The following is a 25,576-nucleotide window of genomic DNA, read 5'->3' as shown; positions in this document are numbered from 1 at the left end:
TTTCAATAAAGAACACGAATCATGGATATAAAAGTACCATGAAGGACATGCCATTGCAGCGCATTAAACAAGGAATCCCATTCAACTCTATGAGATGCTTTTTCAGCATCTAAGGCAACTGCTGCATAGGGATCATTTGAGGATGCTGTAAAATTCAAGGAATCTAGAAAGATCCTAATATTAGATGCCGAGAGTATTCCTTTAACATAACCTACCCGATTTTGTTTAATTCATTTGGGCGCATAGAGAAGAAGTCTATTTGCTAAGATGTTTGGGAAGATTTTGAAATCAGTATTACTTTTGGGAGATTTTCCTGTAGCTTTGTGGTAGCTCCCTTGTCATGGGTCAGAGTTTGCATTGTGCTACCTTGCCTGCTGGAGGATACACGCTGCATAGAATGATACTTAGCTCTGTTAGTGTTCCTCAGCCCTTTGCCATGAGCATTATAGCTCTTGGCAGTTGCTGCACCCATCAGCCAAATTCATACATCCTTAAATGAGATGTTCATGATCGCTGTGCTCGCAACCGTGCATTCTCAAGTCTGGCTGCACGTCGCTCTGCTGCTTCCTCGGCACATTTTTGAGCCATTCTAAATCAGAAACATTGAAATGGAATCGTAAAATATTTAGCATAGCGTGTGTTGCTTTTATGTCCAACAGATGCGGCTGTTTTTCTCAAAAAACATATTTTTACCTTTCACAGGTGTGACATCTGAATATAACAGGTATATAAAAACAGGCGCGTATTCGAATGCAATGTTGTGTCAAAATTTTAAAGGAATCAGTGAAGAATTTTCGGAGATTTAAGATTTTGAACAAACAAACATTTACATTTGTATTCATATGTAGATAGGGAATGCCAGAAGCATGGCTTCTGTGAAGGAGCCCATACAAAACTGCAATTATCAGTGGATAAGTGCAACCCCTCCATTCATTCATAAAGTATTTCATGCATAAGAGCGCTGGCAAACATCCTTTCAGAAAAGGATCGCCCTACTCAAAGGGCATGTACTGTAGATAAATCACAGTGTGTATGTTTAAAGTTCATTTATTACATTTATTGTTCAAATTTCATTATAAAACATTCATTTATAAGAAAAACCACATATAACACATTGACATTTTATATATTTAAAAGACAATTTTGAAGATACACATCTCACATCTAGAAAAAACACATATCATATCAAAACCCGTGATCACATCTCACTCATTCTTGCTCACATGCACTTTCATCCACATTCATACCATCCGCCATTCGTACTGTGCAGAAACCAGCAATGCAAGAAATTCTGTTCTAAAACTAGAATACCCATCTATTGGGGCTAGAATTTTGTTGTATTTACAAGCATGTTGAACACTAAGTTTTTCTTACACAAAATTAAACAAGGCAAATGTTCACGAGAACCTGCTTGTGAACATGTATCAATTGCTATATTTTTATGAAAACTCAAGACGGCCCAACTAAAGGCAGTGGGCTCTATGGTGTAGTCTACGCAAGTTTTGGGCACCACAATAGATATATACTATTTCTATCTGGTGCACCTCATAAGGACATACATTTCTTAGATACCAAAAACTAGTTTATGTTAGCATAGTTCAGCTTGATATGTAGTGCATGTCATCCAGGTGTTCCAAATACAACATCTTTCCATTTAAAAGAGATTCATACTTTTATGAGTCAAACTGTGTTTCTGTGGAGGTCACTTCAGCCAGAGAAGGAAAACAGGCAGAGAGAGAGCAACAAGAAAAAAACACAAACAATTGTTTAGTGAAAATCGCTCTCCGCCATGTTTCTCATATTCTCAACATCTTATCATGGCTAGCTGTGCTTGATGTCTAAAAACATAACACTCCAATTCGTCTTCACCATGCCCCTCCATCATTATGGGCATGGCAGGTCTGGTTAATTAAACCCTTATTTTAACAGGAGAGACGAAGTCTCCTCCTTAAGTTGGAAAGGTGATGTTGCTAACTAATATGCTGAAACATCCTTCCCACCCCGCAAAGTGAGAGCACATAGTCTCCTGAATGGACAAGGGCCCCCTGTTGTCTCAATTCCCACCAATTAAAGACAATTCAATATTTGGTTTCAAAGCTCGTCTTACCCCAAATTAAGGGATGACTGCGAAGAGCCTAAGGACACTTGGGTCCAAGGCGTTAGTATTGCTATCTTCAGTAGAATATGTTTCATGCAGTGGTTCTGTTGTAACTGCTGGTGCTTGTCGGGCTTCCTTCCTGGGAAATTCTTTTTCTATCTGTTGATATAGATGTGAAGATGCCATATTATGTTGCACCACCATATGTCCCTCATGCCCACACACCCCCCATGGTCCTGCTGTGCTTCCCCATATGGTTGTTATCCAAAATTGCATCCCTGTGTGTTTGCCTGTCCCAATCTGAACTCTCAAGTGCATTAGTCATCATCATTTACCTTGAGGTTGTGGCCCATTACTTTTGAATGGGTGTCAACTTGCCACAGTTCTTCATTAAGTACAGTTGACAGCTCCACAGGATGCTGATCCCGTTCCCCCTGTTTCTGCAATTGGATCCCACCCTCCCATCTGTGGGTCCTTATTGCATGTGTCCACAATTGCTAAAAAGAGGGAGGAGGAGGGAGAAAGAAAGGAGAGTGCAAAAAATGAGAGAGGGAGTGCAGAGAAAGAAGAAGCAGGGCGGAGATGAGGGCAGGGAGGGAGACACAAGGTGAAGATGAATTAATTGGGTCTGTCCATATCCCATTTCCCGTCTTGGCGTGCAGAGCCAATGCCAGCCCATATCCCCCGCTGGCCACCAAAACTCGCAGAGGAGGGGCAACTCCCAGGAGGGCAGCAAACCGATTGCTGACCTCCGGTGACCGCCCATCCATACGGCAGTCGCGGCACACAGTTGGGAGCAGTGCTTGACATGGCCCCCCCGCCTCAGCGCTCACTCGTAGCGCTGCACATTCAAGGCTTGCCTGAACCTCAATGGGTCTGTGCTAGCCTCTCAATCTGAGTCCCGGGAGTATGCTACACTCATCCTACCTCTTGGTGGGGGTCCAAGCTGCATCCGCCTCACACGTATGAGAATCTCCTCCTGATTGCGCCAATCTCGGAAACCCAGACTTGGCTTCTATTGCGATATTTGGGCATGTACACAGGTGGACACTCCCACCTACGTCGACTACGCCACTGATTATGACGGCGAATTCTCAACGCAACGTCCGGGCTGATGCCCGCATTACGCATTGCCATGAGAACCGTTGGGGTTGGCTTAAAGGGCCAGTAATATCTGAAAACCTGCAGGGAAATCCTTGGATTTTACTTATTTCCGGATTTGATATAGTGAAGAGGAACACATAGTGTCGCCGGATAGTTACCAACATTTTTCTTAAGGTAAAACCAGAGTAAGTAGCAATTCCTTCACATGTTGCCCATTTGGAACACATAGTGTCGCCGGATAGTTGCCAAATTTTTCTTAAGGTAAAACCACAGTAAGCAGCCATTCCTTCAAATGTTGCCCATTTGGAATACCAGTATTTACAAGGTATCATGTACCATAAAAGCTGGCCCATGTTACTGGCAGGTATTATGTCACCCAATTATACTTTTCTGAAGGTAAAACCGGAATCCGCAGCAATTCCTTCTCATGGTGTGCGTTTAGAATGCCAGTGTTTGCAAGGTATCATTTACCATCAAGGCGAAACCATATACAGGCAAATGTTATATCGCACAATTGTGGGTGTCCTTCTTATTGTATTAGAAATGCCCACTGAATCGCTTCATTAAGACCAATTTTATCAGTGTTAAGTCGGTGTATCCATTTGTACTCCAGTTTGGTTAACCTGTATTGCATGGAATATTGACTGCTGTCCCGGGACAAATTGATCTATTGTTGTCCATTGCATATCCTCTTCTGTATGATTTTCTGCTTTATAGTGTTGCACCAAAGGTGCAGTCCTACATTTTGTGTGGATACGAGACCTGTGTTCGCTGTAACGCTCACCTGACTCCCACGGAGGCACTGGCCTGGTTCGCGCTTCTGTGACCTCTTCTAAGGTGATGCGCAGGGTTCGGAAGACGGACTGGACCGGGCCCCCAAATCTGGCTTGTCAGGCTTGCAGAAGTATCCTTCTGTAGGCGAAAATAGGGGATCGACTGTCTGCGGGGTAATGCAATCAGCCTCACACTTTCCCCTCTCACCCTCCTAAAAACCCTTCTGTGATTCCTCGTAGCGTCTCACCTTAGGGTCTGGAAGGACGAGCTCTCCATCCTGCTTCTGATGCAGGGGCGCGTTGGTATCCAGTTACTTCACTGGATTTTCGGATTGGTGAGAACCAAACTTGCTTGGCTTCCAGGTAAGTTTTTTGATAAGAGGTTCCCCTTGTGTCCATACATTAATGTACTAATGCTAGTGTCTTTTTCCCCATAGGGGCCGGGGTACGGAATGCCGGGGAACAGGCACCGACCCGAGCTGAGAGGTGATTGTACCTTCTGTCTTTTGATGGGATTGTGAAGACCTTTAACATTCCAGGATGATATGTTTAAAGATATGGGAACTCTGGAGTAATACAATATAAATTCAGAATAGAAAATTAACTGAATAACAAGATAATAAGAATGTATTGACTTCCAAACAGTTTTGATAAGATTACCAGCAATTATGAATAGTGTGATACCATTAGGGGAAAAACAACAGGAAAAGGAGGTACATAAAAAAAGGTGGTGACAAACAAGAACCTGAAGATGAGTAAAAGTAAATCATGGCTCTTGGTGAGGCAAATCATAATGTAGAGTGGTGCACCTAGCGAGGCCAGGCCTACAAGCCAGTGCACTCACATAGTTAAGCTTAGAAGAGACGAAATATTTACAAGACTTTGGGGGTCATTACGTGTTTGGAGTAGCCATGGTGCTAATAGCACCATGGCTGCCTCCAAACCTGTGTCTGGGTCCGTGGTGTCAGAATGGGGACTTACTGGGACATTCCGACCTAGGCGGACCCAGTAAGTCCCCATTCTGAATGCCATTCCCCATTCCCATTCGAGCCCCCATAGGGCTCAATGGGAATGGGGAAGGAGCTAATAATGGGCCTGCAAATAGAGAGCCTGTTATTAGCTCCCTGGTCCCTAAGCGGGTCCCGCTAAGGGTGGCTGGTAAAACCAGCCAGCCATAGTGGGACCCGCTAAGGGACCTCAGAATGCGGCAGTAGGGGGTTAACGGCACCGGCATTCTTACTGGTGCCGTTAACCCCCTATCGACTTATTTGGAATGACCCCCTTTATGTTGCATTATTTAGAGATAGACCAGCAGTATTAATTTTGAACTTGGGGCCCTTGGCGGGTAGCGTTTAATGCAGTTGGATGGGATGCAGAGTAACTGTTTACACCAAATAATCAAATCAACTTAGGAAGATGACATAGTTTGTTTACTGTTTTATTATCAATTGCCTAAAACAGGGAGTTACAACGGACATCAACAGACGTCGCACAGCATTCTCTCGAAGCATTTAATTAAAAAATCATACATTTATAGCAAAAATGTGTCATACGTGACGCCATACTACATGGCAAACAAGCAAAAACCTATGAGGGATTGTGGTTGGCTCAAGGGAAACATATAAGTATACTTTCTATGAGGGTTTGGGTTGTGATTGGGTCACTAGAGTCAGGTGGACAACTCATGCTCACCCCTAGTGCAAGTCATCTTCATCAGTTATTAGATACACGGTACATCATAGGCTCTCAAACTATTAGGCCCTTTGTTGTATGGTCCTCTACAATTGTTTGGCACAATCGTGCCCTTCTGGAATATTTGTCTTACTAGCAGCACGTAAGCTGATACCCCAGGTGCCAGGAGATTTGACAGACTGTACCTCTCCACCCAATTAGCACACCATCTCTCATCATCCATGCCTTCTGCCATGAAGATTGTCTTTGAACTTGGCCGTGCAATGTATTCTTGTCTCTGGGAATATAAGGGAGGGTGGGCACATGCTCATCATAGTTCTGGAACTGTGTGGCCAACTCTGCTTTCATCCTGGGCTCAGGAGACTGCAATTCGGCTCATTTAGCAGCATTTAATTGTCTAAAATAAATAAAACCTGGCACATGAGGTGTTCAATCTTTTCACCTTAACAAGGGATGATTCAGCATCTAACGATCATTCTTCTTTATGGATAGACAACCAGTCTTTGGCAGCTCCAGCCTTGACACCTGGCCAGAAAAACCCTTCTCGATCCTCCCATGCTCCCAGCTAATTATTTTCTGTGACACAGCTTTCAGCCCTTCTCTTCATGGGTTTGAACTTACTAAATTGTGAAACCGATGTCCAGCTACTACATAAAGGAGGCTCTCTCTTTGTTTGATTGAGAAATTCAATCAATCTTCTTCCTAAATGGGCATCTGCTTTCGGAAATTCTCCAATGTTCAGGTCACTCTGAGGAATCACTAACGCTGGAATATGGATGAGCACCAAGGAACACGTCCCTCCCCAGTCCTTGGGCAGCTTTATGTACTCTCTGGACCCACAAGCCCAATAATGATCCATTAGGATTACTGTCCGTTCCTTCATGCCTGGTACATCCAAAATTTGGCCACAAAAGCGATTCTCTCCAAATTTCCCTGGACCATTATTTTTTAAACATAAGGACACATTCTTCAGGGGTAGTCTCTGCAATGGTCCTCCCTTATCGTCGACCCATGTCAGCAATCTTGCAATCTTCGGCCATTGATCTTTGCATTCTTTTTCTGCATTTGCCACAACTCCTTCCCACTGTCCGGGTAATGCTGCTGCTTTGCACATATCTAGTCTAACAGCCTATCATTTGTGAGTAAGCACTGTTCCTTTGATTTGTAGTTTAACTCTTTCCCAACATTCTCGTATTTCCTTCCCATTTTTATATTTGCATTGCAGAATCTTGTTTTTCTCAATCTTGTTTCCTGCTCCATTTATTCCAGGCTGTTCATATTTTATTATTTGATGCTTTGTTTCTGGCTTCTCTCTTGTTTTTAAATCTTGCACATAATACTCGTCTCATTGAGACATTGCTTTAGTCATCCACACTATGGATGCTGTTCTGCCTTGGAACTGTCCTCTTGTCAGGCAAAGTGAGAGATGTGTCAGGCGACATGCTTTTTTCACTAATACCTCTGTGGCTTTGAATATTTTAGAGATTCCCAAAGCATAAGGTATTAGGGAACACACGTAACAACTCTCCTTAGACGTTCTCCCACTTTTCTAATGTGCTGATTCCACATGTTATTACCCAAGTGTACTGAATTATCTAGATAAGTGTTTAACCCTTCATTATTTTCATCTGCATTTCTCCTAACTCTTACATATGCAAGGTTTGTGTACTGACCACAAACTGAATCAAACATGGTTTTCATAGTGGGGCGAACCAAGGGGATGTCTGCTGTATTTGGACTAATGTGATAAAGAGTGTGAAACAGGAGAAACAGAAAGACAAAAAGAAAAATTGTTCATGCATTCACTATGCACAAAACCAATGACATCCACCTCTATCATCATCCTGGTACTGGTCGTGCTTGTTCACTCCCTAAAATCGTGTTAACCTCGCCATTGCTCATTTCTAAAATAATCATTAGAAAATGCTTTTACTCCCGCGGTTGTAATATATGCTCAATGATTGCAATTAGCAGTCTCCTAATCACAGGGCCCTTTTTAGGATCCTGTAAAAATGTTTGAATATCAATATCAAAAAGCAGGATAAGTCTAAAGGACAAATATAAAAACAGCAAACACGATCCTATGCAGTTTCAGTGAGAAAGCAATCTGGATATTGCTCTCATTTCCAATCTAGAATCTAGAAATAACATTCAGGCATAATCGTGATAAATCAATTTATTTCTAAAGTTCATTTTCAAAGATCCTTTTCACTCTCAGCAAAGGTTTGCACACTATAATAACTATAAGGAATGTCCGACTAAGTCACAGTCCAAATGCAAAATGTGCATTTAACAGCTGGTTGGTTTATCGTCCTTCTTCTTCGTCATCGATCGCGTCTACACACTCTGAAATTCTTCTTCTTGTCTTGCTTCTGGATTGGCAACAGTAGGAGGGGCGGTCTCACTGTTGTACAATTTCACATCATTCAAGTGAAACCAAGCTCACCTGCCTTGGACTTTTATTGCTGAGGGTTTATATTTTCAATGCAAAAGGGGCAATTGAAACATGGATCGTGCCACTTTCGGGTGAAATTGTTAATCAGAATGGTGTCACCAACAAAAAATGTAGGTGCTGATAAAAGTTCAGGAGATTTGGTTGCTGGATTGCCTTCATCTGTGTTCTGAGACCGAACCCTCTGACGTGTTAGTTGATCTGAAATGAGAGAGATGATAGAGGTCATATATGTCAAATAGTTATGCAGCTTATCACCTAACAGTTTTGCTGTACTCTGGGCAACACGTCTACTCTTCGATGGAGGTGTAAGATGCATGACTCCCTGCCACTAGTTCATAAGGGATGAGGTGGTGGTCCGAACCAGGCTGAATCCGTAGGGCATATTAAGTTAAGGGCAGGCAATATAGCCATCCCTTCTTCAAAGTCAGCTTGATTTTGGCAATCCTTTTGTTAAGGAGGGCATTGATTCTCTCGCACAGCCTGTTTGCTTGTGGGTGATAAGCAGAAGAAAAGTTATGTTTAATACTCCATAATAGTCCTATATGTTCAAACACTTCATTAACACAATGTGGCCCATCTCAGCACTTCACACAGACCCCATCTTGGTAAGACAGACAGGCCAATTCATGGAACAAACATGCACCGAAAATCCCAGCGCAAGCAGGCGCAAGGTGGCGCAAGCGTGAGAAAGCAAGCGCACGTGCACGCATGCGATTCAAGGAAGGCACTGCGCATGCTTTCCACTGGTTGTGCGCCAAATCTGTGTGCGGCGCACGCGGGTGCACATGTCATCAAACGGCGTGCGCTACGCGCACAGCGAAAGCATGCATAGCGACACACACACAACAAAAGTGGGCGAAACAGTGGGCATAACACGCAGAATGGGGAACAACGCGTGAAAAAGAAGGCGTAACTGGGGAAGTACTGCAGGGAACTACACGGAACGCCCACACGCACGCGAACAACCAGTATTCATGGATTCCAATACGGGAAACCCGCTCATGGCAAAAGACGTGCATAGGCGTCAACGCATCCACCACACGAAGGCAGGCGGAAGCGTCACCCGCGCACAGTATAAAAGTGCATGCAAACAATAAACACGTATATACAGCTACGATGAATGGCCCATTTGTTGCAGCACTGATCGTGGGACACATTGGAGGAGGAGGAGAATAGCCAGGGCACGTATTTTTTCACCCCGGACAAGCCTTTTTGGGATGCCTGACGACCAGGTCTATGGCAGGTATAGGTTTCCACCTCGTATCATCCTAGACCTGGTCAGGAGTGGGAAGATGACCTTACATCCCCCACCCTCTGCTCCCAAGCATTGAGCCCCTTGGAGAAGGTGCTCAATGTCCTGCATTTTTTGGCCACTGGGTCATTTCAGCGGACTACTGCCATAGTGGGGGGGGTCTCACAGGCCACTCAGTCACGCTGCCTACACCAGGTCTTGGCAATCATGACAGCGCGCCCCTCAGTCCGCAGGCACATATACATGCCCAGAACACCCGCAGAAAGGCAGGCCATTGTCCAGGACTTTTACAGGGTTGCACACTTCCCCAAAGGGCTCGGTGCCATAGATTGCACACATGTGGCCCTACGTCCACCTAGGGCCACTGAGCACATCTACCGAAACCACAAGCACTGGCATTCCATCAACGTGCAGGTGGTATGCGATACAAAGGGAATCATCACCGCTGTCTATGCAAACTACCCTGGCTCCACCCATGACAGTTTCATATAGAGATTGTCCGCCCTGAGCCTGGTCCTGGAAGCTGGGCAGCATGGTGACACATGGCTCCTAGGTGAGTACAAATGCCTGTGCACATGCATGCATGTCACACACACACACAAATACACAAACCCCAATAATCACAACTATCATCACCTTTCCAGGGGACAGTGCCTACCCTCTGAGCAACCACATGATGACACCAATCCGGAACCCCACCACACCACCCCAGGTAAGATACAAAGCGGCTCATTTTGCAACCAGGGCCATAGTGGAGCTCACATTCAGAGTGCTCAAGTCACGCTTCGGCTCCCTTGACCGCTCTGGCGGGCAGCTACTCTATGCACCCCCAGTAGTGTGCAGGATGATTGTGCCAGCATGTGTCCTGCACAATGCTGCAACACGGCAGGGCATATCGGTGGACATGGTGGTGCCCCCACATCCCCAACCACAGGCACAGGTGCTGCCCATGGGAGGGGACAGGGCACGTGGCGAGGAAGCCCGGACCCAGCTTGTGGCCACATTTTTCACCTAAACGTCCACCACTGCGGAGTGCACACAGGCCTGGCACATACCAGGTGACAATCGCTGATGACAAAGAGACAGTCAACTGTCACAACCTTACCACCCTGAGAATGTTGCCATGGAAGTGCCACATTGTGTGCATCCCTAGCTACTTAAACATAAGCAATCCTGTGTGACCAAAAGGCACACATGCAAGGTGTGAATCACACAGACCTGCAAAACAGGCCATGACTATCACTGGTATGTCACCCAAACTCTCCCATACCACAATATGGCATGGCAAGCAATAGCTATACACCAACACAGTACCAATAAGGTACACATTGACATGTGAAAAATGTAAAGTGGCATCAGACAAGGATGCCTGACATGGAATCAGATGAAATGACTGACCAACAACCTCCCACCCAAAAGAAGTCATACCCAAATGCATTCCAGCAGTTGTAGTTGTAATATAACAATGAATGCCTGTCTACATGCACATTGTGCATTGCAAAATCAACACTGCAGCTTCTGTGTGCTGTGTCCACCTCCTGCAACACACTGCTCAGCGCACAGCATAGTGAACAGCCATTGTGTGTGACGCACACACTGAGCATCACATCTAAGTGACAATCTACATCAAAAAGCAAATTACACATGTACAGGATCCACAATTAGTCATAGATCATGTGCTGCAGGGACACAGTGGGTACCAGAAGGCAAACAGAGTGTACATGTGGACATGGAAGGGTGGCTGTACATGTAATAGATCATAGTACGAGTGTGTGGGTCAGTAGGGACATGCACTCAATATATGCATGTGCAATCAAGTGACCATCAGTTTCCTCTACACATCACATGTGAACATTCACCATGTGTACACCCCAGCATGTCAAGCCACAACTATTCCCTCACACCTGAAAGGTAAACACAACACATGAACAGGCATTGATCAGCAGAATACATCATGTACATAGGATACCGCAATTACAATGTCAGGGTGTGCATCACACTGTAGGGCAAAGCAACTGTCAACAACAAAACACCCCCCCCTCCCTCACAAATCACCATGACCCACTGAACAACTGCACCTGGGTTATGTAGCCTTCATCCTTGAATTTCACCTGGCCACAGGATCACCCTTCCCTTTTGTCACCATCTCCCACCTTGTGTGCAAAAAGTGTCCAGCACCCTCAGAGGCCACCTTGACTTGCAAAAATACCACATCAAAGAAAATTCAAAGCAGGCCAACACAGAAGCCAAGCAAAAAGCCTGCAGGCAGCAAAACAAACCAGAAGAGCCTCCAGTAGATGACTTGAAGTAGCAGTACATCACAATGTCCAAGTACTACCACAATGATGTAACAACCAAAGTAACACAGTAAAACAATGTCACAACAGGATGTGTACCATGTGTGGTACATAACACAGAATGATGCACCACAAACTGATGTGTACTGTCACCATCTCCCACCTTGTGTGCAAAAAGTGTCCAGCACCCTCAGAGGCCACCTTGACTTGCAAAAATACCACATCAAAGAAAATTCAAAGCAGGCCAACACAGAAGCCAAGCAAAAAGCCTGCAGGCAGCAAAACAAACCAGAAGAGCCTCCAGTAGATGACTTGAAGTAGCAGTACATCACAATGTCCAAGTACTACCACAATGATGTAACAACCAAAGTAACACAGTAAAACAATGTCACAACAGGATGTGTACCATGTGTGGTACATAACACAGAATGATGCACCACAAACTGATGTGTACTGTCACAGCTCCCGTGTACAGGTGCAGGACTAGCACAAACCAAACACCCCTACCGTGGTCTGGGTGCCTGCAAGATCAAACTCACAAAGGCGTTTGAGACCCTGGTGGGGAAGGAGGGTCAGGGATATGCAGTCGGGACAGGCATTGCTATACTGGATAACCGGAATGAGGGGCAGGAGAGGGGAGTAGGATTGAAACGGGAAAGTAGGAAATGCACAAAACTGTACTACTCACATTAACACATACACAAGTACACCAAACTTGATCATCATGCACATAGTAACAAATTACTCAAATGGAAGACAAAGAGAAACTTATCTCTGGGGTGAGTGCTGGCCTCCTGCCTGCGCACTCTCAGGTCCAGTAACAGGAGCAGTTCAATGCTGCAAAGAGAGCCACAGTTACTAATCTGTATGTGCCTATAACACACAAGCACACCACCATATATGCCCCAAACTAACAAACTACTCTACAAACAAACAATCTGGTGTGGATGCTTCGCACCCATACGTAACATTACCCCTGTGATAGTTTGTACACAGTCAATGCAGTAAGTCAGATGCTGGTGGGTGCGTGGCAAATGGAAGACCAATGTATCATGATTCACACAACATGCAATTTTCCCTGGGTAAGCAGCCAGACGCATATAGCAAGGTATGACTTCAGAACAAGTTGTGTTCCACCATGACCGAAATAAAGTAGGTAGTGCATGTGTCAAATTCTACATGGAAATGAAATGCACTGCACACGAGTCTGTCCCTTGCTGTCTGTCCCTGTGAGCTGCTTCTTTCCATGTCTCAGAATGCTACATGGCTAATACAAGTGCCTCAATGGACCATGGTGGACCGGATGGTATGTGCCACTGCCCCTGCAGGTGCCCCAGACAACTTTCCCATCAACTAGCCATTAGTCCACCAACACATCTCAGCTGTATTGTGCGCTTCAACACCAATATTTGTCCAAGCTCACAGTCAGTGCTGCTACTAAGCATGCATGTGCAACTGGCCTGGTGGAAGGTTTGCTGTGTTGTGTCCCCCCTGTGCTGCTCACCTTGCCTGGAGTCCCTTGAAAAATGTCAGCTGTTTTCGGATGTATGAGCGCAATCCCTGTGCCTCTGCTTGCGCACACATGCGCATATCGGCACTACCAAATGTGTCCAGCTTCAGGACGCCCAATGGCCCATGTCTGCTGGCAAAGGTGGTCTGGAGGCTCATCCCCCTTCAGAAAGGGCATGAAACACATGATTAATGCTTTAAATTCATCTGTGTGTGTCTCTTCAGGCATTTCATGACTGGACCATGTCAGAGACGTACATCAGAAATCACACCATCAGTCCGTCTTTCACAGGCAAAGTGTGGAACACACTATCTACGGCATGAATTGCAGCAAGCACATGTACATTAAAGATAAGAAACATACTACACAATGCATAGCAATGAATGTACACATGAATCATGAAACCCCCCATCTAGTGAAAGAAGGACAGTGGTCAATAACACCCCTATCATCCCCACTAGGGGTGTTAACACAAGTTGGACAGCAGCAGACATGCCACAGATATGACAGTCCAAAGCCCTTGTGTAATATTCTGTTACACCGAACCATCCTTTCGAGCCCATGGATAAGGGAAGCAGGAGTGGCATATGTGAGTCAAGGACCCCAAGCTGCAAACACATACACAAGACAAGCTTGAAGGGCCCAGCTGGAACAGACAGTGGATGCCTTCAAAAGCCACAAAGCACCACACCGTCACATGAAAGCACAATAGACAAGCAATTTTAAACTATATTAACTAATTACACTAACTATGAAAATCCTACATTACCTAATTAAACTAACTATCAAATAGAAACTTAACTAACTAAAAGAAAAATCAAAAATGGCCATATACGACCCAGGGGGGGGGGGGGGGGGCACCCAGGAGGGGGAAGGTACAAGGTGCTGCTCAACACCCACATGTGATGATGTTGAGTAAAAAAAAAAAAACCTCCATGGGCTCAACGCCTGCACAGCCCGACCTATGTGGGAGATAGATTGTCGTCTGAGTCTGGCTCTTCCTGGAAAGGAGGACGTGGCACAGGAGCCTGACCAGGCCTAGCCGCAGCTTGCCCCTCGTCGGCAGCAAGTCTGCCGGATGGGTGAGCCTGGTTCTGTGCGGCGATCACACGTAGGTCTGCATGCAGGACCTCACATGATACGCGTGCTTCCTCTTGCAAGGTAACACGTGTAACACGGAGTTCCTCTTGCAAGGCCTGGCTGGACAACTGTTGCACCTCCCGGCAAGCCTGTAGCTCAGCTGAGATGGTACGCTCAAGCTGCGCAAACCTCTCCTCTGCCCGCTCCCTCTGGGACATCATAAGGACACCCAGAGTGGATCTGAGGGAAGCATACTCCTCCCTCAGGGCCTCCATGTGTGCCTCTGCGTGAGCAGCAATTGCTCGACGCAAAGACACCATCTCAGCCTGGCATACCCTGTCTGAGGCCGCCATGCCCAGCCTGAGCGAGCGGCCATGGACCGTGCCACATGCTGCTGGAGAAGCGCCTGCCTAGCAGGGGGGAGCACGGATTGGGCCATACGCTCCATGCTCACAGCGATGTTCTCCATTGCTGCCCCCTGGTGTTCAGAATTGGCAGTCATGTCTTACTCCCACTCAGTATACAGCAGTTGCGCGCGGCGACCGCGTTGCTGGGCTTGACCCCTGTGGGACCCAAGGACTGGGTGTCCTCGTTGTGTTGGCACCGCCCGCGGCTGCACAACTACATGTCCCTGTCGACGTGATGGCCCAGGCATATCAGTGACTGGTGTGGAGGGTGACCCTGCGTCCCGATCCACCACATCCAGAGGTTCCAAGACTGTCTGACCCCTCAGTGCAGGTGTCGCGGACAGAGGAGTGCCCACATCAGAATCACTCACCCCTGACATATGGACCTGATGCTCATCCAACTCGACATGGACATCAGAGTGGTCATCAGGGCTGGACTCATTGCCAGCCAGAGACAAGATGGACTGTAGCACATGTGGGATTTGTGTCCTACCACTCCACGACCCCCACTTGTGCCGGGTTGCTGTAGTGATAACAACCCTGTGCCTGGCATGACAACACCATCCTCTGGCTCCATTGCGTCATGATCTGAAAAGTAGAGAGAAAAAAGGTCACTACACATGTTAGAAGCACACAACACACACACAGACATCACACAGACACCAAACACATCAAGCAGACATGCCACACACAAAAGAGAACCTGCAATGCATGCTGGGTCAACTTGACACTGCTTCTGTGATTAGGCATGCAGAATGATGTCATTTTGCACAGAAGTGGGTCGATGCATCGCAGCAGATTTGTAAGTTACTCACTGTCTACATGTACAAGTACTTCATGATGTGTATCTGAAAATGTGAAGGCAGTGCAAGGTCAACTTCAGCCATCATGTGCAATGTGCATTCAATGGCTAGCATGGCTACAAGCAAACCACCCCTCCCCCAAGTGCAAATGCAGGGATGCCTAGCATGTTATCAAAAGGCTGACTATAGACCTGTGTATTGACGGACAGTGTAGACTTGCATCAACTGCATCATGTGAGTCAAGTGACAACACAGCAAATGATAGGACAGTAAGCAGGACACATGATGAAACCTCCGGAGTACACCCACGTGTGAAGAAGACACTACACCAGTTGGAAATAGTCATTGGCCATTAAATAGGCTGAGGCCTGAGACCCACACAGACTGTCAGACCCTAAACATGTGTGCAACGCAGGACTGAGCCACAGTGGACATGGGAAGGCTGATGAAATGCCATGCAATGTAGGTCCCCCTGGACTCGTACTACAATGATCATCCAGTCAAGGGCACATAGGGGCATGAGTGGAATACACATGGAGCATGAATGGGCACTCATGTCCCTGCGGGGCATCTGACCTCTGCACAGTCCAAGTGAGACACCCTGCATCAAGTACTAAGGATGTACATCAATGGATATGTCTGGCAGATTGGCAGCTGGAAGTTAGCATGTACACAGGACGCATGAACAGGGAAGTACTCAACGGCAAAATTGAAGCATACCAGTGCTAAGGTGGAAGTGGGGTGCAGAGGGGGGGTGGAGGGGCAAGGGAGCATGCCTACATGGAGTACCCGCATGCAGGCAGAGGACACATGCACGTCAGTCATGCTATGACATAGTACCTGGGCTGAGAGGAAGGTCACCCCACGCTACATGCAGAAGGGCCAGTGAGCTGGAACATGGACTGGAGGGGCATCCAGGTGACCAGCATGTGAGTAGGGTGCAATAGTGGTGATATGGACAGTCCCCGTCCGCTCCACGTGTCCACCATCCAGCAGAGCAGACATGCATCAGGGAAGCATTGCATTACTTGCGCATCAGAACCATGTACACGTGACATGTAGTGGCAGTCATGCACAACACATCACACAAGTAAAACACACATGTTCTCAACAAACATGCAGCAACACTCACTGGAATGGGCATCAAAGTCCGGCATCTCATCCACTCCTTCAACTGATTCAGATGGTATGAACTCTGCAACGAGTGACTCATGCGGAGTGAGGTCTTTCTCCTCAGGTGCAGGCCCACTGCCAGTCACCAGAGTCAAGTTGTAATTTGAGGCACGCTTAGCCTTAGCGCTGCGTTTGAGGTAATTCCAATACTTTTTGCACTCTTGCGCCATTCGCGCATCATGGCCCAATGCACTCACATTCTCTGCAACTTGCTTCCAGTGGGTATCATGGTGGGCAGCGGTAGTCTGACAATTAGGACCCACTAGAATGTCACGGCTGTGGTCCCGCACGTAGTCCACGAGGAAGTCCAGTTCCTGGTTGCAGAAAGGCTTCTTCCTCGACATGCAGGAGGTCGTGGCTGTGTGTGGGGTCCCAGCCTGTGCTGCAGGTGCAACCTTCCTCCTCTTGGATTGTGGTGCAGACCCTGGCTGGCAAATGCCACCCTGATCACTATGGCCAGTAGCACCGGCGGATTGAGCCAAGGGAGTGGCAGGTGGAGGGACGACCAAAGGCCTGACTTGCGTCAGTGGCAGCTGGGTGCCCTCTAATGGACCCTGCGCAGCAACATCCGCTGTGGCAGGGTCATTGACCACGACTGTCCTGGTTGGCAGACTCACAACCAGGGTGTTGTTGGCTGCATCTGCCCCTTCACTTGCCAACACCCAGCTGTTTGGGGCAGCAGATGACATAACTGCCCCAGTGACACGTGTCTTGGTCAGGGCATCCCTGCATGCACCTACGGTTTCCCTCCTGGCCTGTTGGAAATCTTCCAAGGGCTCTTCAAGTGCCAACGCAGCCTGCGCTGGCAGACCCTGAGCCTGGGTGGTGGTGTTCACAGCTGCACCTGCAGCTACCACTACCCTTGGGCCCGTGGCAGTCGATGAAACAGACTGCCGGGTCACACGGGCACCAGTGCCAGATGCAGAAGCTGCATCTTCCAGAACCACAGGGGGTGGTGGCATGACTGCACCGACACAAGGCACAACATCGTGCTCAAGTGGCGCACCCCTGCCTCTTCCCCCTCTGCGGCCACCCTGGGCACCCTGGAGTCCCCCTACTCCTTGGTCACCCCGGCCACATCTCTGACCACGCCCGCGACGAGGAGGACGCCCAGCTGAGGCGCGCCTCACCTTTGGTGGCCTCCCAACCATGGCACAGATGGAGTAGTGCCGGCACAGATGGAGAAGTGCCAATGGGAGGTAGGTGTACACCACAATTGTCCTGGGCAATTGGGGTGAAGGGGGTGGGATGCAAGATGTTAACAGCCCCCCTGCACATGCAAGGCTGTACGTGATCCCGGTGATGTAGTGACAGGTCATGCAATGCTCAGGCTCCCCAAAACTGCAGTAAAACCATGCACGCAACCCTGCAGGCTATGTGCGTGGAATCAACATCCCCCAGTACGCGGTGGCACCCAGTAACACGAAAAACACGTCCGTATGAGACACGCAGGCTACTATGACCTTGAAAATGGGTGTGATACAAAGGGATACCCGCAGTGGGAAAAATAGCGTGCGCAACACTCCGTCTGACTAGCGTGATAATGAAAAACATGCGTAGCCAATACCTAAGCCAAAAGAAGAGATACATCCTTGATCCGCTCTGAAGTTGTGATGGCGCACGAAACAACACGAAGTAGCAACACACGTCGGTCTCCACGAAAGGCACATACAGCGAACTTCTGGCCCCGCTCACCGTTAACCCGTGCTGAGGGAAATGCCCACGCGCGCCGCGCATAGCCCCTTTCCTCGGATTACACGCATTCACACGCAGATGTGCAGTTTTTTCACGCGCGTGCTGAACCACTATGCCCACGTCACGAGGGAAACACCTGTGCGCGCTACGTCACAGACACGCTTACGGGCTAAGGGCCTTTCCTCGAATTACATGCTGACGTGAAATTTTTTCACGTGCCAAATCACTCCGTATCAAGCTGGCCACGGAAAATACACGGAAGGCCATCTGCTGCTGCCTGCCTGCCTGCTGCCCACGTGCCCTGCTATTTGGTGCCTGCACGTCAGCCATCTGCAGGGGTCCAGTTGCTGTGTCCACCCCTGCTGTAACAGAAGACTCCCGATTGGTATCCCATCGCTCCACAGCCCAGCCCCAGGACCCAGTTGCCCACCCAGACCTGCCTCGTGGGTCGCCATGTCAGGGCAAACACAATCTGAGACCACTGGCAACCCCCAGCCAGAGAGGCAGAGGGCCACCAGCTTCAGTGAGAAGGAAGTTGGTGTCCTGGTGGGGCATGTCCTGGGGTATTATGATGCCCTCTTTGGAACATCACGCACCAACAAGAAAGGACGGGAGAGGATCTGGGAGGACGTAGTGATTGCCATCAACGCGGAGAGGGTGGCAACCCGCGACATCAAGCACGTCCGGAAGTGCTGGGAGGACGTCAGGTCTAGGACACTCTACAAGGCCCGCCGCCTCATAGAGGGGGGCCGGATCAGCATGAGCGACATCCAGATGAGGGTCCTGGAATGTGTAGGACCAGTGTTCCACTCCCAGATCCTTCGGAGGCAGACCCGTCTGGAGTTGAGCAGTGAGTGGCCAAGCATTGCTGTACGAGACAGGGCATGTTGCAGTGTGCTGGTAGTCTGATACTTGCCTGTATGTGTGACATAGGCCATGTATGGATGTTTGTGTGCAGGGACATCATGGTCATGCATGTGAGACCAGTAATGTGTGAACCACATGGAACCACCGCATGTGTTCCAATGTTACATGGGGAGCTGTATGCGGAATGCACACATGAAAGCATGCCAGTCTCTGTTCTTGGACATGGAGGGTTGTGAGGGATGGTTGCTGCTGTCATGCACATATATGGTGCACATGTGTGTGTGTCTGAGAAGTGTGTGTGTGACTTTGAAACGCCATGGATGCATGACACATGTCGTGATGATGTGTAGATTTACTCATGCAGTGCCGTCACTGTAGTATCCACTGTGTCTATCCACTGTGTCTGTGGTGTACAAGCCATGATGCATGACCCTCCGGTGATGTGTGTGCATGTGATCAGTGTGAGACATGATGCATGTGAGTTTGAAGACAACATTTTGGTTAACAGAGGCCTTTGTACATGGATGCTGATGTTGATTGCAGGATCCGGGACTGTTTCTGCATGTGTGTTGCGTGCATTAACCCATGTGTTGTGGAGTGACAGGATGGAAGTGATATTTGACAGTGCCACTCATGTGTTATTGCTTCCTGTCTAGGGGAATATTGTACTGTACCCTGAAGCTTGTGTTCATGTCTCCCTCTACGCAGCGTCAAGTGAAGAAGAGGGCTGAGACGGAGCTGTGGAGCCAAGCGGTGGGGATGCTACCACCGGGTGGTGACGCAATGCCCAGCCACCCTCCCAGTAATTACCATCATCCTGGAGCGAGGGGGCTGGTGCCGCGTCTGCCACGGCTGTAGCGGAAGGGCCGGGTGAGCCCCCACAGGGGCTTCCAATGGCGGAAGATGGTGCAGAGACATCCAGGTTGGTGGTCTCCACAGAGGAGGAGGAGCCTGCTACTGAGCCGCACATGGGGCCTGGTGGGGGTAGTACCACTGGTGCAAGTGGTGCAGTCCAGGGCCAGGGTCAGGAGGCAACACAGGTCACCACGGAGGGGCCTGTGCATGTCGCTGTCCTTGACCCTGTGACTGCACCACCATGCACCAGCAGGGATGCCCCGTCCCAGGCCCGTGCGCAGGTAGGGTGGAGTGCCACGTCATCTGCCTCTCCACTACCTGCGGACGAGGGGTCCCACGACCGTATGGGCTCCATCCTGGTTGGTGTTGCGTTGCGCACGCGTGACATTCGTGATGACGTGCGTGCTTCCTGGGCGAAGCACACACGCCATCACGAACAGCAGCGTCACAACGTGGCACTGTTGGGAGGGGCCCTGGTTGTGGGTTCCTACATGTGTCGCGCACTCTGGCGGACCTCTCCTCCTCTGTGGAGACTATGCGCCAGTCGTTCTCCCTGCCGTCTTCCGGCCCAGATTCCACCAGGGCCACCTGTGGACCTGGCATGACCAACACAGCCATATTGGTGGAGATCCCATCCCTGCCACAGTCGGGAGTCGGCGGACCAGCAGGCCTGGACACCCCAACAACTGGAGACCATCAGATGGAGGATGTGCAGGCATCGGACAGGGCACATGGACAGCAGCAACAGCAGCAGGCTCTAGGTGGGATCAATGATGGCTCGGGGCCATCGACATCAGAGGGCAGGCATCGGCCAGAGGACAGGAGGACCCTGCAATGGGTGTGTCTTCCGGGTGGCTGCGGTTGGGCCAGCATATAGTTCTGCATGCGTCGGCGTTGAGGCGGGCAGAGTGCCTCGAGGCAACTCACAGGGAGTTGGAACAGGCCATGAGTGCATCCCTGCGAGACCTCGGGGCCAGGGCAGAGTCCCGACTCCGGGACATCGACATGAAGTTCGATGATGCCCTGGCCCGGGACATCACAGAGTGAGCAGCAGGACTTGCCCGCCGCCATTGTATATAGTTAGATAGTGTTAGACTTCCTTTGTTTTTCTTTTAATTTGGAGTTAATGGACATTGCTCCACTTCGTGTGTATATAGTTTTTTCTTCATAGGACTTTTTTGTAGGTTTCCTTTTGTTTGTGGATCATGGACCATTTGGACTTACATTGTATATAGTTGCAGGCTTGTACATACTTTCTTTTTCTATATTCCCATGGATCAATGGTTATTTTTTATTTGGATTATCTTTTTATTATGGACATTGGCAATGGACCACTTTTTTATTGTACATGATTTTTCTTTTTTTTTACTTCATTGGATTTACAATATTTTTTTTCTAAATCGGTCATTGTACATTGATTTTCAGTTTACTATTCCTCCAAGTCAGTTCATTATGTTTTTAATACAATTTTTATAACTTCTGAATTGGTGTTGTGTTCTGTCATCGGTTTTGTGCATGTCTCATTGAACATATCCTCAGTCGCGTGTTGCCACTGTGTGGCTACGTTGTGCATTCCTGCATGGGCATGGTGGTTCATTTAGACTATCATGGCATGGGTAATTTGGAAGTGGATTCTGTGGATGGTTGCATGCTTGGATTGGGGGCAAGGGCGATTAGGGTTGGCTTTAGGGACATGGGTCTGTTTTGTTAGGACATGTTGTTTGTTGGGCCTGCTGGCAGGTGCCCCTCACTGCTGGGGGGTGGAGGTGTTGGGGGACATGAGTCGGGGCCTGCTGGCAGGTGCCCCTCACTGCTGGGAGGTGTGGGCGCTGGGGGACATGAGTCGGGGCCTGCTGGCAGGTGCCCCTCATTGCTGGGGGGTGGGAGTGCTGGGGGACATGAGTCGGGGCCTGCTGGCAGGTGCCCGTCAATGCTGGGTGGGTGGGGGTGCTGGGGGGCATGAGTCGGGGCCTGCTGGCAGGTGGCCCTCACTGCTGGGGGGTGGGGGTGCTGGGGGACATGAGTCGGGGCCTGCTGGCAGGTGCCCGTTACTGATGGGTGGGTGGGGGTGCTGGGGGACATGAGTCGGGGCCTGCTGGCAGGTGCACTTCACTGCTGGGGGGTGGGGGTGCTGGGGGACATGAGTCGGGGCCTGCTGGCAGGTTCCCGTTAATGCTGGGTGGGTGGGGGTGCTGGAGACATGAGTCGGGGCCTGCTGGCAGGTGCCCATCAATGCTGGGTGTATGGGGGTGCTGGGGGACATGAGTCGGGGCCTGCTGGCAGGTGCCCGTCAATGCTGGGTGGGTGGGGGTGCTGGGGGACATGAGTCGGGGCCGGCTGGCAGGTGCTCCTCACTGCTGGGGGGTGGAGGTTCTGGGGGACATTAATCAGGGCCTTTTGGCAGGTGCCCCTCACTGCTGGGGGTGCTGGGGGACATGAGTCAGGGCCTGCTGGCAGGTGCCCGTCAATGCTGGGTGGGTGGTGGTGCTGGGGGACATGAGTCAGGGCCTGCTGGCAGGTGCCCCTCACTGCTGGGGGGTGGGGGTGCTGGGGGACATGAGTTGGGGCCTGCTGGCAGGTGCCCGTCAATGCTTGGTGGGCGGGGGTGCAGGGGGACATGAGTTGGTGATCACTAGTGGAAGGTGACATGTGGGCTGGCTGGAAGGCATGCCTATGGTGGATGGGCTGCCTGCGGGACATGACCAGGGGTGCAGGGTAGTCCCCTGTAGTGTGGGTTGCCTGCAGGGGCCATGGAGAGGGTAGAGGGCACATCTCGGAGGACCCACACTGCCAATTCACGTGTGGGACTCCCCGCGCATGCCACTGGATACATGTACCCCGCTCTGACAGCGAAATCACGTGTGAAACTTCTCGCGCACCCCAGTAATACACGTACCCCGCTCGCACAGGGACAATCACGTGTGGAACTCCCCGCGCACCCCAGTTATACACGTACCCCGCTCGCAGAGGTCCAATCGCATGTGAAACTTGCCGCGTACCCCCCAAAATACACGTACCCTGCTCGCACAGGGCCAATCGCATGTGAAACTTCCCGCGCACCCCAGTAATACACGTACCCTGCTCGCACAGGGCCAATCGCGTGTGAAACTTCCCGCATACCCCTAAAATACACGTACCCCGCTCGCACAGGGCCAATCACGTGTGAAACTTCCCGCGTACCTCCGAAATACATGTACCCCGCTCGCACAGGCCCAATCGCGTGTGGAACTCCCTGCGCACCCCAGTAATACACGTACCCCGCTTGCACAGGGCCAATCGTGTGTGGAACTCCCTGCGCACCCCAGTAATACACGTACCCCGCTCGCACAGGGCCAATCGTGTGTGAATCTTCCCGCATACCCCCGGAATACAGGTACCATGCTCGCACAGGGCCAATCGCATGTGAAACTTCCCACGCACCCCAGAAATACACGTACCCTGCTCGCACAGCCCAAATCGCGTGTGAATCTTCCCGCGCACCCGAGTAATTCACGTACCCCACTCGCACATGGCCAATCGCGCGTGAAACTCCCTGCGCAGTGGGGTACATGTATTCGGAGGGGTGCGCAGGGAGTTTTACAGGCATTTTCATGGTTTGGGTGCCTGTGCGCCATGTACGGGATTTGTGCGATATACATGGCGCACGAGGAGGGGTTGGAGGTGTAACTGGCACTGCTGAAGGGTCGCTGCCCCACTCTGCGCCACGGCTGGTAATGGATGTTAAAATCCATTAATATGCTGGGCGCGGAAATGGATTTTGGCACACGCGGCTGGCGCAGACTGTCGCCACACGACACACTGTGTGCCAGCCTCGTGTGCCACTTGTGCGCTGGATTCTATGAATTACCCCCTTAATATTCTAAAAACTTTGCTGCACAAGTGGTGACATGGTGTGTACACGGACCTGCCTCAATCCACCTAGAGAAGAGACACACCACCACTATCAGATATCTATATCCATTACATACTTGCAGCATGTCAACATAATCAAAATGTAAATGCTGAAAAGGACCATTCGGTCAAGGAATTACTCCTCTAATCATTCTCAGTGTATGCCCGGCCTTAAACATTTGACACACAATGCAATTCACTACAAGGAATGCAATATGTTCTAACAAATTTGGAATAAACCAGAATTCTGCATTCATTGAAGCAAGACTCTCCCAAGTTACATGTGTGGGGTAGTGCAGCAGCTGTTCAAGTGCTACTTTTAATATTGCTACTGGCACCAGCATTCCAGTGTTATCCTGTCACCATTATTTTTCTGTGGGGGATAAAGAACACCCCCTCCATTTCCATAACTCCTGCTCTTCCTGTGGTACACTCCCTTGAATCTCCATAAATTGGGTCTTCGGCAAATGATTAAACCTTTCTTGCATTACCATAATCGTGACTACTTTCTCCTTGACATGTGGATGGTCAAAACCTGAAATATCTGGGGAATATGCAACCCTTTAGCCTTCTGTGTCTGTGGCTTTGTTCCTGCAAGAAATAATATCAATTTGCTTAATGTGAGTGGTGCATTTAACAACTGCTATGGCTACTGGGAGTTGTAGTGTTTTAATAAGCCTGTCCAACAAGTATGCATGCTGCACTGGAGTGCCGTCCGCTCTGAGGTAGCCCCTCTTTTTCCAACATGCTAGCCCTGCGTGTATGGTTGACATACATAGGCGGAGTCATTGAACCCTGTCACTTCCTGCCCTTTGTGTTTCTCGAGCACGACAATGAGTGCTACCAATTCTGCTGCTTGTGCTGAAAAGTGAGATGGTAGCCTTGCACTTGCTACAACTTCAAATTCACCATTTAATCTATGCCTCACTACAGCTGCGCCAGAATGCCTTTCCCCACTAGTCTGATCAATTTTCGAAGAACCATCAACAAACAGAATTTCCCCTCTTGACAAAGCATTTTCTTTCACACAAGGTATGTCCTCATAAAATCTAACATACTTACATACATACGTGCTGTCATGCACATTATCACATTATGTTACTGGGTCAGTACAAATGTGGCAGGATTTACTTTTTAACACCTGACAATTTTGATTGTTGAGTTTCAAATCAAAACTTCATAGACAGAAGCTCTCTGAGATGTAAATGTACCTTTGGGTTTTTCTAAAATGGCAAACAGAGCATGATCCATGAAGAGCATCATAGAGCAGCCCATTACAATACCTGTAGACTTCTCAATTGCGAACATAGCGGCTGCCTATGACTGTTTGCAAGGTAAGTGTCCTTTCATAACTGGGTCTAAAATCCCACTGTAATACGCTAGAGGGTTGTACCCTATTGTAGTCCTCTGTGTCAGCACTGCTGTCATGACTGTCCCATTTGTGTGCAAAAACAAATAAAATTCCTCCACTTAATTGGGAATTCCTAAAACAGGAGCTGTGCAAACCCTTCCTCCATTTCCTCAGTCCATTCTATTGTAACCACATTCACCTGTGCTTTCATTAAAGCCTGCAAAAGGACTCTTGTGTACAAAACTGTAGTCAAGCACTGAGGCTCTAACATAA

This window comes from Ambystoma mexicanum, chromosome 5p (assembly GCF_040938575.1).
Source record: "Ambystoma mexicanum isolate Mex_15411 chromosome 5p, UKY_AmexF1_1, whole genome shotgun sequence".
In the NCBI taxonomy this organism is placed as follows: domain Eukaryota; kingdom Metazoa; phylum Chordata; class Amphibia; order Caudata; family Ambystomatidae; genus Ambystoma; species Ambystoma mexicanum.
Note: the sequence above shows the minus strand (reverse complement) of the source record.